The sequence below is a fragment of the Chiroxiphia lanceolata genome, chromosome 5, assembly GCF_009829145.1.
Source record: "Chiroxiphia lanceolata isolate bChiLan1 chromosome 5, bChiLan1.pri, whole genome shotgun sequence".
NCBI classification, from domain to species: domain Eukaryota; kingdom Metazoa; phylum Chordata; class Aves; order Passeriformes; family Pipridae; genus Chiroxiphia; species Chiroxiphia lanceolata.
Window position 1 is genome coordinate 56,089,655 of NC_045641.1, and position 16,366 is coordinate 56,106,020.

The 16,366-nt window shown below is 38.4% G+C and overlaps 1 long non-coding RNA gene across 1 annotated transcript; it reads right to left on the reverse strand.

Annotated features, from left to right (window-relative positions):
• Positions 1-6,242: 6,242 nt before the first annotated feature.
• Positions 6,243-11,967, reverse strand: LOC116787513. The gene is made up of 3 exons (XR_004357317.1): positions 11,943-11,967; positions 9,276-9,345; positions 6,243-6,316 (listed from the first exon to the last, which is right to left on the reverse strand). It is a non-coding gene; the product is annotated as an uncharacterized LOC116787513 (long non-coding RNA).
• Between the last annotated feature and the right edge of the window lie 4,399 nt (positions 11,968-16,366).

The window sequence follows — 16,366 nt, forward strand, 5'->3', positions numbered from 1 at the left end:
GAGCTGACTGTGCTAATTCCCACGTTAATCCTGTGAGTGAATGCAATATGAACAAGACACTCACCCCCAAGGCTGGCTAGGGTCAAGCCGTGTGTTCCCACCACTGAGAAAAGCAGTGGCTGCTCTTCAGGTAATCAAGTGGACTCTTGAGTTCTCACTAAAGGTGCACCTACCACCTGATACCTTTTTTCATTATCTTAGAAGAGTTGAGTGTGGAATCCACTGATGAAGAGATATTTAAAAGCAGCTGTGAAACTTTCTGTCAATTTGCTAAAATTTGGATCACACCACTAACAAGAAAGCCATGCTGGGCATGTTCTTTTCCACAAGAATCATTTTACCTGTCTGGCCAAATGACACTAGATTAATGTAGGCTTTATTATAGTGACATTGCATGAGAAACAGCACCTTTTCCCGTGTTTGGTGTTCAGGAACCATTCCATGCTCATAGGACAGGAAAGGAACTACTACTGACTCAGGCAGTTGATGACAGTTTTAAATCCCTTTCAGCTGAAATCATTCTATTCTATTCTATTCTATTCTATTCTATTCTATTCTATTCTATTCTATTCTATTCTATTCTATTCTATTCTATTCTATTCTATTCTATTCTCCACAGATAGGAGTAATTCGTCAGACCAGCTCTAGAGCACTGAGTTAAGCAATAGGCGAGAGCATCAGGGTTGTGCCTGACAGCTGCTTTCTGGTCAAAACCTTTGATATTTCCTTGCTTTATGAAACTTTGAATACCATCACCTGAATGTATTTTGGTTTGAACTTTAATCTAATGGGAGTGTTTCATATCTTTTTGCATTCTTAGGTCCCATGAGTGAGATGATACTCTTAACATCCAAATTTAGTAGATGAAAAGAGGCCTTTAATGAACTTGGAGATATTCATTCATACACATGTTCTTCTTCATCCCAGCACAAAATGACACATCTAACAAGGCAGTCATACCTTTTAGGTATGTTTTTCTGCTGATTCCTGCTCATAAAACCTATGACATATTAGCAGAGACTATAGAACTTTGTGAGTGCATTCTTCACCAAGGTTTAAAATCAACGAACAAAATTTCAAAGTTAAGTCTCTAAGTCCACATTTACTTATTCAAGTTTTTACTGTAAACATTTTAAGATGCTATAAAATTAAGAGCAATAAGGAAAATCCCATTAAAGGGCATGAAATTGCAGGAATCAAAATCTACTATAGTTAGTAGAGTTTTTGGCCAACAAAGTACACTTATATGTGACTAGATTCAAACAAAAGGGTCAACACAAAAGTTTTCATCCTCATTATTATGTAAGTCAGCATAAAACTCTCTTATCAGTTGTCTCAGTTCAGGACTGATTTATTTGATGTTGCTGAGATAAGGTAAAACTGTTAAGATGTCCTTGTAGCCCTGTATCCAAACATGCAAGTCAAAAGTTTATTCCTTTTTCTAGGTATGGTTAGTCTCAGATGTTATACTCTTCAATCTTTTATTTGTTGTTTTCTAAATAGTTAATCAAATTGAGTGTGTAAATTAATAGCTACAATAAATAACTGCAATTTTCTTTTCCATAGCTATAAAAAGTTTACCTGTGCATTGACTTATATTTTCCATGTAGTGAAGAGAATTCTGAGAATTAATTGCCTCTGATCTCTTCTTTCTATCATAATGATGATGTTTAACCATTACGATTTTTCATTTATGGATGATTTCCCTCATGTAAGAATTAAGGATGAACTGAAAGAGATGATGCACAAAGACTAAGCAAAGTTACTTTGAATCTGACTGAAATATTTTATGTGGGATTTAGATAGTTTCTAAAATGTTTTCGAATGACTTTGCATTTTTTACTTGGGCTGACTGAAAATGTTTTCCAATGTTTTCCAAAATCATACTGATTTTATTATTTTAACCAAGAATTCCAAAGTGATTTTTTTTCTTTTCAAGTATGTACTTTGTTCCAGGTTCTCTTACCTTTATTTTATAATTTATTTTATGACACAAGATAGAAAAAGAAATGGAAAGATGAAATATCACTGTGAAATATTTGATAATGTCAAAACAAAGCCTATCATTGTATGGACCCCTGCAATAAATTTTTTTGATTCTGCTTTCATGGGAAATATCAACATAACATATTTTAATTTAGAAGCATAAGAGATGCTGCCCATCACTTTTCCTGTATGTATTTCTTTTCAGGTTTCTCAGACTTGAATATGATACAGAAAACCAATAAACAAGCAGTTGCTACTTTCTCTTTGTTACCCTGAGTTCAGTTTATGTATATAGATTACAGTTTCAGGATTTTTTTGGCCTTCTTGCTTGACTGAGAATTGAAATCAGTTCTCAGCTGGGTTTTAACCTTACTGTTTGAAGTCTTAAGGATGATCAATAGCATTAGAAGGGTAACTGATAGGTGAATTGAAGGAAAGAAGTTCTTACTATTTAACTGAGAATCATATTAATGATGTCATTCATTTCAATGAATGCTAGTCTGGATCACTTGATCCTGGAACAAGACTGTTATGACCCACCCCTGAAGGCGAGGGTAACTGAGGTTCTTAATTGATCCCTTGGGTGGATTAGAGTGAAATGACACTGAATGATCAATGTTCATGTATATATTATTATATATAGTAATATAACAATGTAAAAGCATGAAAATAACACCTAAGAAAATGTATAAGGAAAAGAAAGAGGAAGAAAGGATAAGAGTAGAAAGATGTCACCACCCGTTAATCCAATGATGTGACTTGATTGTTGCCATTTCAATGCCTGCTGATTGAAGTGATGGTCGCAGTCTTGATCTGTCAGGGGTGGGGGAAGCCCATGAAACATAGATTTCAATGAGTTAATATATGTTAAAGTTCAGGTGGAACAGTCAGGTACCTCCCCTGGGCTGTGGGAGTTTTACACGGTGAATCTGTTGCATCTGTTATTCCCTTCTATAGTCCCTCTGGTCAAGGAGAACACCTTAGTGGCTGAGAATGTAAAATCATTAATGTTATTTAGGAACATATATTTGTGTTCATTCTAACTATCATTGCCTATTGGCAAGGCTCATAAATTGGAAATTCTGAGCCTGGGGACTCCTTCCTCCAGAGCTGCTGAAATGCCAACCTGTGATTCATGTTCTCAAGGACCAGTACTTTCCTTGGTTGTGTATATGCTAATGACATCATGAAGATGTTTGAGTATAACTCAGAAAGGAGACACTTGTGCCTCTCCTATGGTGATGAGTTGCCTCTTTTATGGTACCATCACAGTTCCTAGTTCCCAGGCATCAGTTCATTACATTAATTTCAGACATAGACACATTTTTCCGCAGATTTCCCACAGCCTTACTCTCTTCCTCCTCTAAAATGTATCATATTGTCTTGAGATGTATTTTGAGAGTTTTTGCTGTTATGTACACTGTGAGAGAAACTGAACTAATCATGGCATAGTCAAATTTGCAAAGAGGAAATTTGCCTTTGGTAAAATAAAACTGAGGCACGAGCAGACAGACTGCACATGTAACAAGTAAAGGTAGGACGTAATATACAGTTGCTAATGAATTGTTTCAGAGCAATGTGGAACTTGAAAAATCAACACCTAAATGGTGAGCTGTCTTTCTCTGTCCCAGCATTGTTCTGTCTTGGAGGTATGATGCATAGTTCTGGAGGAAATGCAGATGACATTAATTAGCACACAGCTTTTCAGCTTCCCTTATGAACGTCGTGCACTTTTCTGGACATAATACAGATAAGAATATAGATCTTGTGCAAGCTTTGAAAAAAATGTTTCTTAAATGGTTTTCATCTTGATAGCTTTAAGGTAGGTTTCCTGCGTAAAGATGAAGATTTCTGAAGATGAAATGTTTGACTTATGGCCCCATTTCAAAATATAGAGATTACTGTAAATTATTGTTGTGCAAGACAAGGAATTACATCCATCATCTGTTGTTCAATTTAGTTTTAATTTTTCTGATGGATGAATGTTGAAAACAGCCCTAGTTAATTTCTACATGTCAGCATTCCAGTAAAATGCTGATTCCAGTAAAATTCTCTAGTACCTGCTGATTTGGATAAGATCAGGGTTGGATGTCCCAAAATTATATCTATATTTATATTTTAATTATATGCAGGGAAGGAAGGGAATCCATGATCTGTATTTTCCATAGCTGGCAAAACACAGATTATTTTTAAAATACCTGGTTTGAACAGTTTCTTCTTGAACTGGCTCTATATGAGCAGGACTAGTTTTGTTCCCAAATCATGGGGGACAGTGCAGCACAGTATGTTTACAGTGTGTAGAAGCCTGTTTCACTACCTGAAAAGGGTCTCTAGTTACACATACAGACTTGATACTTCACCACTGCCCAGACCAAATAAACCAGGGATCCTTCCAAGGCCGAGTCTTCCAGTTATCTTCCAGAATACCTATGATCTGGCTACCTAGGAAAGAACAGACCAAAGCAGATGGGTTTCTTCAACCTGCAAGGAACATTCTTGTTTCTGCCAGAGTTTTGTTCCTGGGAAGCAAAATGCAAGAAGAACATCACTGTCTGTCTCTTTGACTGTAACTTGCCCTTAGCTGCCTCAGAGGTCAAAGTTTTTAGGATATAAAGTGTTCGTAAACTTATATTTTCTCCACATAGCCTATTGTACATAAAAAGGAAAAATAAAATGTATTTGTTTTGCTTTCATTTACTCTCTTAGATAAGTGGAAAGTGTGTCTTAAGAACCCATTTTTCATGAAGTATTTTCTTTATTTTTTGTCAACATGAATGACAAGCTTCTCACTCACTCGGCATTTTGTGAAGTATTTAACTCACCTGTGGGTATCCAATTGCAATTTTGCTACATGGCTTCTCTTTGTTTCTCATATAAACTAAGGTCAATCACATGAAGTTCTTTTTAAATTTATCTCATGTTTTTCCAAATTCAGAACAGTAAGGGATAAACAGTAGACAAGGAAACTTGGGAAATTCTGGACCCTCTACCACTTCTGTCTACATCATCATCTACTTCCTGAATGAGCCAGTTCAGCCAAGGACTGACACTTGCCAAAGTGGCTAGGGATTTCCAAATCTAGGCCATACTTCTTTGCAATTATTTTTCTTTATAGTTTTATTTTAACTTGTTAGCTTCAAGATTGCTCCCTTAGCAGAGAAGCAACTGGTATCATTATTATATAGTCCTATGGCTTGTCAGTCATAGTATGTTTTCCAATCCTATTATATTTTGCTTATAATGAGACAACGACAATGTTTTTTTTAGATGTACTAGGAATTTTAATGCATGAAGAAAATCGAGCCAATCTGTTTAATGGGGAGTGAGAAGTTATTTTCTTCCTAGTTTCTTATTACTCTACTGCTTTAATTCCTGGCAGCATTGCATTAATGTTAAGCACTGGTCCCCAGCACCAAGTGGCAATTTATCATCTATCTTGGCAGGCTTCCTGCTTCATCCTGCACCTGCCTCCTTGAAAGAAAACAAGACATCAGATACTTATTCAAATAATGCAGTAGCTGATCAGCAGAGTATCTACACAATGGTAAGTTATCCATGATAAAAGGACAACTTTTTCATGCATTATATGTGACATATGTGTCCTTTCTCTTAAGATTTATGACATTCATGACGGTTACTATTGTTACTATAATCGAATCTTTTACAGCCTAGCTGCAAAGGTTCAACTTATTGTCAATAGATTTCTATATGAGTCAATCATGCAATTTCATAAATGCTTTGAAACACCTGCACTCTCCTTGGAAGTGCAGAAATAGCAGTATCATGATCTCATCTTTCAAGTCATGAAACTACTGTGTCTTAGTAATTCTCTATTGGCAAACAAAGTGGGAGAAGAGTCAAAACTATGTGTTCATTTGCATTTGTTCCATATGATGCATACATCTGTTGCATATATATGTGTATATATATATATATGTATTTGCACCCACATATATAAGTGTGGAGGTGTATATATATAAACTTTCTGAAGAACAGATTGTAGTCGTAACGCACAAACAAAGATATTAAAGGAGAGCTGTACCTGTGAGTCAGGATGTGAAGAGAATGGCAGGAACTATTCATAAAAAGGACATATAAAATGTTATTCACAAATATGACAGGAAAGGTCATGTGTTTTACCAGGAATTTACATTTTACAAGCCTCACTGGAAACAAAATGCGTAACTGCTAGAATGCAGGATGTCATGTTCCTGCTGGCAGGGAAAGTGTTTTTTCTTTCTCAAAGCATTAATTAGCCTGATGTGTGGAAACTAGTTCTATGTGATCCCCTGAGACTGTCTTCTGGGCTTCTCTGGGCCTCACTTCCCACCTGTAAAATGATTAAACATAGCCCTTCCCTCTGCACTGTCTGTATGTGTAGTTATCAAAGACACACACAGGCACCAGTTAGCTTCTTGTATTTGGCCCAGAGCATTTAGAATATTAGAACAATGCAGCTGCATATGGCAGCATGGTGGTTGGTAAAACCAACTTATGTTCCATTAACGAATACTGTACTATCTATGATTGTAAACAATCCATATCAACCCACTGTGTTAGGAGCTGTAATTAAGGATAATTCTTTCTTGAGAGCTCTCAGTTTAATGAGAAAAACAAAGAGGGGGTAGAAACACTCAGTAAAAATGGAGCAGTTAAAGAAAAATGACAAGAGTCTGAGAATTTGTAGACAAGTGGTGTAGGTGAAGAGGTACTGTGTACCTTGTACAGTGAAGGTATACCATGCAAAGCTGCTCAGATCATTAAAAGACAAAATGCTTCTTTCAGGTGCCCATCTCAAAGCAGAAACTTGAATTTAGGAAGCCCTGTGCCAAGCAAATGCCCTGGGGTTGGGAAATGGCCCATCTCCCTCTTTCCTCTCAGATCTTCCCCAAAGGAAGATTTTCTCATTTTCTGCAAAACTAATTCTATAGCTATTGCATAAAAGGGTTTCTAATTCATTGTGGAGTGCTGAGCATTGGAAATATTTGCTGCCTCATGAAGACCTGCAGATCTGGTTCTGCCTTTATCCCCAGGGTTGTGAGATGGTGCCTGTATATTTGGCAGGCTTCTTGGAAGATTTTCTCCTCTTGTAGTGCTTGCAGTGGTGCAAAAAGCAGTGCCAAAAAGCTTATGGAAGGCTGTCTTGCTGTTGCAATATGAGAGTTTTTCTGATATGTTGAATATGAGCCTTTTTATTGCTACTCCATTTTGACCACCAAACTGATTTTAATTCTCCCAGCCTGGAATTTTGCTATATTCATGTGACCTTGATGTTTGACAGAAGCCACTTTTTTCCCCAAGAGAGCAGAAAAGAAAGAGAAAACCAAAATATGTAGGTCAGAATCACAGAATATTCTGAGTTGGAGGGAACCCAGAAGGCTCATTGAGTCCAGCTCTTAAGTGAATGGCCAATACAGGGATCAAACCCCCAACCTTGGTGTTATTAGTACCATGCTCTAACCAACGGAGCTAATCTCAATTGCACAGTAACAGTACTCTTAACTTCTGAAACCATCCTTTAAAAAGAGCCAGGGTGAAGTACTTTGGACTCCTGGAAGCTGACAGACAGCACCAATACAATACTTAGACAGAACTACCAAAGTTCATGTGTTTCCTGGGTGGTAATGCACAGGGATTTTTTATTGTTTTCCTGTTCTTGCCATAGCTCTGGAACAGCTCAGTAACAGGGGGCAAGTTTGGTAGCAAAGGCTTTCTGTAGCATATCATTCCCTCACAAATCACACTCTGTTCCTCACAGTGTGACCTAGGTCTGCTGGTTTTGCTCAGTGCTTTACAGCTGGGGCCGGCCTGGAGACTTGATTCTAGCTGTTGGACCTCAGAATTGAGAAGAAAGAACTACTGGAAATGCTCATGGACGTTTGTTTTTTTTTTTTTTTGGCTTACTGTATATGTGGCTATTTGATTTCTCAAGTTTTCTTATATTTTTGGATACCCTAATATTTCTAATGAGTCCTCGTGTGCAACTGCTTAGTAAATACCAGCCTTAATGCTTATGACTTAGAAGCTTTGTTCAATAACCACAAAGGCAGAATAAATGTATAAAGCTTTGTGTATCTGGTTGCTTGGGCAAGTTGCCTTACTTAGCAAATGCAAAGATATTAAATTTCTATTCAGATGATTAAAAAAGAGCTTCTTCATGTTTTACCGCATGACTTGCTCAGTTTACGGTGCATTAGGTGTTTACTATAGTGATATTAAAATGGCACCTTCTCTATTGCCTTCTCTTCTCCTTTGTAACAGATGTTCCTTCAGAAGGACTTGCTGATCACTTGTGTCTCCAACAGCATCTAACGATATTTCATTTAAAAAAAAAGTAATATGTATGCTTGCCTTTATTTTGTTAAGTTTTGATTTCTAAAGGTAACAGCTAGTGTCAGGTTTCTCAAACTGCTCCTTTTATTTCTTTTTTTTCAGTTGAAACAGTGTGCTGTGTCAGCAAAACCCACAGCTCGCTGCCACACTCTCTTTTGTGTGGCAATCGTTTGACACATGAAACTAGCAGCTGCTCTTAAAGGACCCTGCAAATTAACCGTATTGGAGATACAAAACACGGAGGGGTTCTTTTCCACGATAGTGAGAAGCTTTCTTAACTACATTTAATTCAGGGGTAAACCTTTACTACCATAATTAAAAAGAAGAGTGAAATAGGAGAGTGTGTTACATACAACAGGATTGCTAACACCGAAGACATGGGATGAGAAGGGATCAGAATAACCTGTGCAGGGGTTATAGGCTCAGTTCTTCCAACAGTCACCCTGACACCTGAGCTGTAGCTGCGTGCACTTTTTGAGAGCAAGTGACAGTGTTCTCTGCCTGCTGTCACTGCAGATATTTGTGTTTTGTTCAGCTCATACACGATTGTCACCAGTGTGAGAGCCTTTGGGAAGAGTGTGATGATGTTGAAAACAGTCTTGCATCCCTTTGGGCACTCCTGTTTTTTCTGTGAAGTTGCACAGGACCTGTGGACCTGCATGGTCTATAAGCAGGTGCAATCCATGCAATGCCCTGGATCTGACAGACTGAAATAAAACCTAGCAACCATCACTTGGAAAATTATTTTGTTGGGAGTTTTTTTCCAAAAGTTTATCCAAACCCAGAAAAGGTAACTTTCAATGATTTTGGCAGTTTTGCGGTGGGAATTGTTGTATTTGTCTGAGGAGAGAGAAAAGACCCCAAAAGGTGAGCCAGGCAGGTCTTTCTATTGGGAGGAATTTTTTAAAGCATAAAATGCACCTTTTTACACTTGAGTTTCTGTAAGGAAAACTCACCGTGGTTTAAGTCAGTGCTGTCCAATCTGTGCTTCAGCAATCTGTGGGCAGTGAGCTGAGGCAGCACGGCCTGAGGAGAGGAAGCAATCATTTTTAGAGGAGAAAAGGCAAACCCAGAGCGTACGTACCAGGGAGTCAAACTACCACTAGGAAGTTATGGCTGCCCATTTCCACTGCGAAAGCTTCTCGCTATAGCAGCATCCAGACTTCTCCTCTGTGCTTAGATCTGGACCAGACAAACACAGATGGTGAGAAGAGCTTCCTGTAGTCCAAAAGGAAAAATGCTGCAGAGTCCTCAAAACTTAAAAATCACTTGGCTGTTGCCAATCTTTTTTATCTTGCAAATTCACAGGTTTCATTGCATCCATGGGCAGTGGGCTAGAGCTTCAAAGCAGCAGCTGGACCATGCTGCCAGAACCACAAATGTGTCCCCTCGCAGAGGTAAATGGGCTTAAGGTAAGAGTCCTTCCTTAAGTAACTCAAATCAGTGTGAAAGTTTTGACAAATATTACAGATTTTGAGTGAAAATGGGAGAAAGCAGAGAATTCATTACTATACTGTGCATTGTTTTTAGAAAGTGCTACACCTCCCAGAATGAAAGCCTAAGGAGGATAAAAGTCTTGTTCTGTGTTCTTCAGAATATTGAAAAATGTTAAAGATCCATAATAAATTTTTAAAAATATGTATGAGAATTAATTTGTCCCTATTCTACTGATCTTCTACTGGAGAAGATATTCTGTTGTTTCAATTATCTTATGGGCTGGATGTCTAATTTTGATAAATATTTACTGATCCAGTGTTTTATCAGAGAACATAGGCGGTTTAGTTCCTGAGGCTCCCAGCAACCTCTCATTTTAAGGTGTATGGAACATTCATCTTTCATTGGAAGTGCATGAAGTAGTTTGTTAATTTGTAGTAGAAGATTTTTGTCAACCTGACATATTTAATTTGGCTCTTTCGTATGAATGATGCCAACCATACAACATTCAATTGAAAAATGCCTGCCAAAGGTCTGTTTCATAAGTGTAGCTTGCAAGTATGGCATGTATGGCATGAGTTTGTGTCAGTGGAGGTTTAGGTTGGATATTAGGAAAAGATTCTTCACCCATAGCATGGCTGGACACTGGAACAGGCTCTCCAGGGAAGTGGTCACAACACCAAGCCTGACAGAGTTCAAGAAGTGTTTGGACAATACTCTCAGGCACATGGTGGGATTCTTGGGGCCGCCCTGTGCTGGACCAGGGGTTGGACTTTGGTGATCTTTGTGGGTCCATCCTAACTCAGGTTATTCTATGATTCTATGATTCTAAGTACTGGGTAAAGCCAAGGTGTTCTTATGAAGAAATTTACATTTATAAGGGAAATGGTGTAGCCCCCTCATGAGATCCCAGTGAAGCTTCTCTCCTAGGGGCAGATCCCAAAGGACTGACAACCTTTACATACTGGAAATGGAAAATACTGGGATTTAGGGCTACACTGTCTTCCACACAAAGGTGCAAATGTAGCCTAAGAAAAACCCTGTGAGATGTTTCAGGCAGTGTCAATAGGCCCCACTGGCCTGGAAAGTGCTGGATGTCTGGAACAAGAATAAACTGGTTTAAACCATAAATAGGACCAGATCCTCTAAATCAGCAGAGCTCCTCGAAACATGTCAGTGTTAATGTTATCAAAAAGGAGGCTGAGGGGAGCTTGTGATGTACTTTTCAGGTGAGAGTCAGTGACTAGAGAGCACCATGTTTGATTGAGACTCTGAAAATAACTCTGCTCATTTTCCAGAAAGATCTGAGAGGAGGCTGCCTTCCTATACTGAACAAGCTTGGAAATCAGTTTTTAAAGCTGAAGCAGTCTCTTAAAATAGCAATTTTATTGTGTGTTGAGATATAAAAGTTGCAAATTTTGGCTGCTTTTTCCAGTTAAGAACAGTGTAGCGATGTTTTTTCTGTTTCTCACTGATGGAATTGCAGAAGGAATGAACAATACACAGGTTTGGCCTCATCCAGAAGCAATGCAAATCAGCAGTTTTTCCTTTGTCTTCAATGGCCTTTTATATGGCCATTAGTATTTTTGTGGCAAATGAGATACAAATTAAACAATTCATACAAGTGAACACACAATTTAAAGTTTAGATTGGCTTTAGTGCACTAGTATCTGAAGTAACCATGCAAATCATGAACCAGATATTCAACTGGAATGTCAATGGATAAACAATTTGCAAATCTGAAAATACTTGAAAGCATTTGTGATTAGATATGAATAATTTACAAGTTGAGTACTTTCCCAGTCTGCCCACAACTATGCAAGGAGAAATATAGGTGAAATTAAGCAAATATATTGCTAACTGCAGATTATTCTTTCAGTAATTTTAGGTGAGGCCAGCCACTGTTAAGTGTTTTTATTTAGTAATAGAAAAAAATACAGGAGCCCTCCGGTGGTCAAAATAAACCTCTCCAGTTAAGTCATATTCCTTACAATGCTAAGGAATTTAGCTGATAAAAAGCTTTATTCTTGTTAGTGTATTAATTGCAAGCTATTTTAAAGATATTTTTAAATCATTAGCATTTCTACCATCCTGCAAGCCAATTGCTTTGAAAATTTTCACATCAAAATCAAGAAAAGCCATCAGCACTAAAACCAAATAAGTTAATGAATGGTAGAAAAAGAGATTACCTGAATTCCCAGTGTTGTGTGCTACATATCCTACCTGAGCATGAAGGGAGTCTAACATCAGCAGAACAAGTTCCAGGTTATGTTCTCCATAGGCATATATGTCACAGTGCAGTGAGGTCTTCATCCATGCCTGGAGACTTCAGATATTGTGCAAAGCAAATAACTGCTGATAACAGTACTTTGGCACATATTTGGCAATCAAGTGCTCCACCCTTGGGGCAGTGTGGCTGTGAACTGGGGCTCTGACGATTCTTTGAGAATAAGGACTGGTTTTTATCAGTTTTTTTACACTTCTCTGTTACTGAAGTGTTTTATAAGCCACAAAGAGAGAGAGAATAAAGAAAAAAGAAACCACAGCAAATTATGTGTATAATGGCTATAAAACAAGACAGTAAAAATTATTTTCTACTCATGTTGACAAAACGTAGCTCCAGCCAGCTTGGCTTTAGAATTCAGAGCTCCCACAGTGAGGATTTATATCAGCACCCTATTAGGGTTAGTATTTTTATTCTCACTGAAGAGTCTGATAACTAACACATATGTGAGCTAACTCACTGGCATAGACATTGCAGCACAGAATCCATATAAACCACCATTTTTCTTGGGATTGATGGGAACAAGCAAAGGGGAAACATTGTGGTTTGGTGTCTTTGCTCTCAATTTTATCTTTCAGACAAAAATATTTGAATCTGCTTTGGTTAAAGTTACTTACTGGGTAAGTAGGAAGCAGTAGCAGGTAAGTTGTTAATTACCTGAATGACTTCATACTGAACAAGAGATGAATTTTCCAACTCTATGGAAGAAGACATCAGAAACAACTTGTTTTCTGGACTGCGTTTTTGCCTCTACAAAACAAAAAATAATTTTTATGTGATTCTGTAAGTGTCTGACAGTGTGCTGTTCACAGTATTTTAACACTGAGCATAATCCCTTCAGCAAGTGCTGTAGTATTCCACATAATATTGAATTATTATAAATTCAAAGTAATTTTCAGTGTTAAATAGTTAATGGAAATATAGCCAGGGACATCTTCCCTCTTTGAGGAGATATTTAAATGTGTAAAATAAGATGTCTGTATTTAGACTAATTAGACATAAGAAGGCTAGCAGCTGTGACATCACAGACAAATAATTACATGACCTGAATTCACTATTAAAGATGTATATAGAAAAACAAGCACTATTTGAAGGCTTGGTCTCTTGGTAATGACGCAGGAGTACCCACAAATAGAGCAAGTTTGGGATCAGCCCTGCAAGGCTGCCAATGAGGGCAGAATTGCTGGAGGCATGGTACATTGCTGCTTAGTTAAAATGGTGAAGGAACAAGGGAAGAAGGGACAGTTCTGGAGCAGGATGACTCTGTGCAGGGTCTGTGAGGTGCTCAGTAGGCACCAGTGAGAAACATCTTTTCCACAGTCCCCATTAAGCCCTTCGACTTGTGTTTAGTCTTAGGGTTTCTTTTACAGTGGTGAAACAGTTCCTATACCTCATCTGCAGTGAAAGACACTGAAGATTGCATAGACAGCCACCAATCAAATCTTTTTGCATCCTTCCGGCAGCTCTTGAACATTTATGCCTTAGTGAATATCTAGTATGTACATTTCTTGCCTCCTACTCCACCCAGACTCCTAGAGCTGTGTTGTTGTCCAGCTGCATGCAGCAGGGCTGAGCTTTGCTTCAGTCCACAGCCAGCCACAGGCTCTAGAGTGAACTAGACCTCTGCTGCTTTGTCAGGTAATACAGGAAAGGAAGCAGAGTGGCAACCCTGTGTCTGTAGCTCACGATCTGCAAAATGTCACTGAAAATAACCAAATATTAGTGATATTACCAGAAGCAGTCTTCACTCTTCACCCTCTGTTTCGGAGTTGCCCAGCAGTGAACTTTTTTTTTTTCATGTCATTTTTACTAAACTAAATTTGAAGTCCCCTGTTAAGAAGTCATTAAATTCAGATACAGGAGTTTTGTTTAGTTTGTTGGTTTTTTTGCAGTGGTGGTGGTAAATTGTAATATAAAATTTGAAGTGTGTTAAAACTAGTTGCAGAAAGAAATTAACATGTTTAGAGCTTCTCCATAAATTAGTAAGCCTTGAGTAAGCATTGCTCAGGTATATTAGACATTTGAAGCTGACTTACTAAAGGAAGAATCCTGCACAACAGCTGTATGCTGGATGGCTGTTCTTTCTTTGGAGAGAAGCAGGAGACTGAGAAGTGGACAAAGGACACTGATGCTAAAGAAGAAAATAAAAGTCAAAATTTGGAGTACCTGGAACAGACACACCCTACCCCCATCACTACCTCATTCCTGTCCTGCATGGGAGAAGGTGCTCTGCATGCACCTAGAGCTGCTCTGATGAGAGCACAGGTAGTCTCCTGGATGGGGTTTGCATCTGCAGACCTGGGGGCTGCACTGAGACCTGTTTCCTCTTCTAGGAATGAGATAGCCATTACTTTTGTTAATTCTTTAGTGTTTTCACTTTGTTTTCCTGAGGTTTTACAGTGAATTCGGCCACAGAATGAACATTTAGCCATGTAATAGAATCATATATTCTTGTAGGGATGGAACCAGAAATAACAGCATGACAGTTTCCTCTGTACAGTATCATACATTTTGTATGTGAGCCTGTTCAAATTACTCTTTTCAAACTGAGTGCTTAGCAGGGGCTGTCTAGGTAGGAAACGTGATCCTGTTTGTCACAGGGTCTGTCAATGCGTGAATGGAACTGCTAAACTGATTTACAGTGTTTTAGCACAGCTACTCCTGGACATGCAAGGCTAAAGTTACAGAACAATTAGGGTGAAGACATCAGTGGTATTTTATTTATGAAAGGTCTGTTCACATTCTGGAATTAGGCCAACCTAACCACAATAATTTATGAGCTGTAGTTGGCAAAAAAATAGTCTCAAAAATTTAATTACAGTGGACAGTGACCAAGGAAACTGATCTCTAAATGTTTTTCAGCTTAACCAGTGTTACTTATGTAGATACTTGCATTAAGAACTTTTTATATCCTCCCTACTTCTTGTATAGGACATGCTTAGAGAGCATATATAGAAGAGATTATGTTCTTCAGATATCTTGAAGGTCTTAGCCTGGAAACAGGCTTAAAACCTTACTTAAGATCATTAAATTAGCCCTTTCTGGTTTGCAATGGAGCAAAGGGGTTTACATGTACTTCTAGCAAAGAGGCCACTTGGGTTATTTCACTCTTTACAGATAATGTCTTTACATTTTCTTCCTCATACTTTACAAAGTTTTGCCTATCTGAGGACCAAGCAATCAATTGCAACTTGAACATGAGCTCTTCTAAGATGCTCCAGCAGTGGAACGAGGCACAGATTGTTGTTTGTTCTCCTGAGATCCCTCAAGAGTTCTCACATTCAGAAGTACAGCATTTTCAGTTCCCTGCATTTTTACCTCCATAAAATAACTTGAAGGTACAGCTTATTTTGAAGATGATGGTACTTGCTGCTGTTTATTAATATGGTATTTAATTTTTTTTTTTGACTTTTGAGAGTCACTCTCTCCTCAATGTCTTGTTCTGTGGGGAGGTAAAGACCTTTCTCTCAGCCTCAGCTTTTTTAAAGGTTAAAGGATTTTGTGCAGGAGCCAAGACCCCTAACTGTAATATTTTCATTGTCACTGGCAGCAGCAGGGCAAAATAGACAGCGAAAGCTGGCCAAACTGGGGGAAGAGAGCTAATGGAAGTGAGGTGACTGAACTAATGCAACCTGAAAGCTCATGTCTCAGTTTGAGGGACACCATCCTTGGATGCTAGTTTCAGGTCTGAACCCAAATGTATGATGTAACATCTATCCAGCTACGCCTTCGCAGCCAGGCTGTTGTGTCCCATAGCTCGGATCTGAGGGCTTTGAGGGAGGGAGAGTCAGCTTGTCTCCCATCAGTGGGATGAAGCAACAGTGAGTCACACACAGATTTATGGCAAATGATGGCAACCAGCAGGAATAGCTTCTAAAATCAGCTTCTGCTGTGCTAAGGAAGTGGTCCTTGCTGCAAACACTGGCAGACTGCTTTCAAATGGCTTGCACAGCCCTGTTTGCCTTCACAGTGGCTCGGGAGAGAAGTTGCCCTAGAGCCATGTAGGCAACATCCACTTACTTTGTCCTTGCTCTTGGATCTACCTCCCCATGAGTCACTGGGCAGAGGCTGGCAGACTTTTTGGGGCCTTAGACAGTCTGAGCTAAACTTGCACTATGTCCATCACCTTTGTTAGAGAAACTCTTACTAATAATGTAAAAACTGACAGAGAAAGCATCCAGATGAAAGTTTGTTGTTTTTTTTTTTTTTTTGTATGGTTTCATTCTCCGTTCTGAGGTATGTAAAAAAAAAGAAAAAAAATAAAAAATAGGTCTCTTAAAAGGCCTTTTAAATGTTAGAAATGGTTTTTTAAAAAACCCAAATTATTTC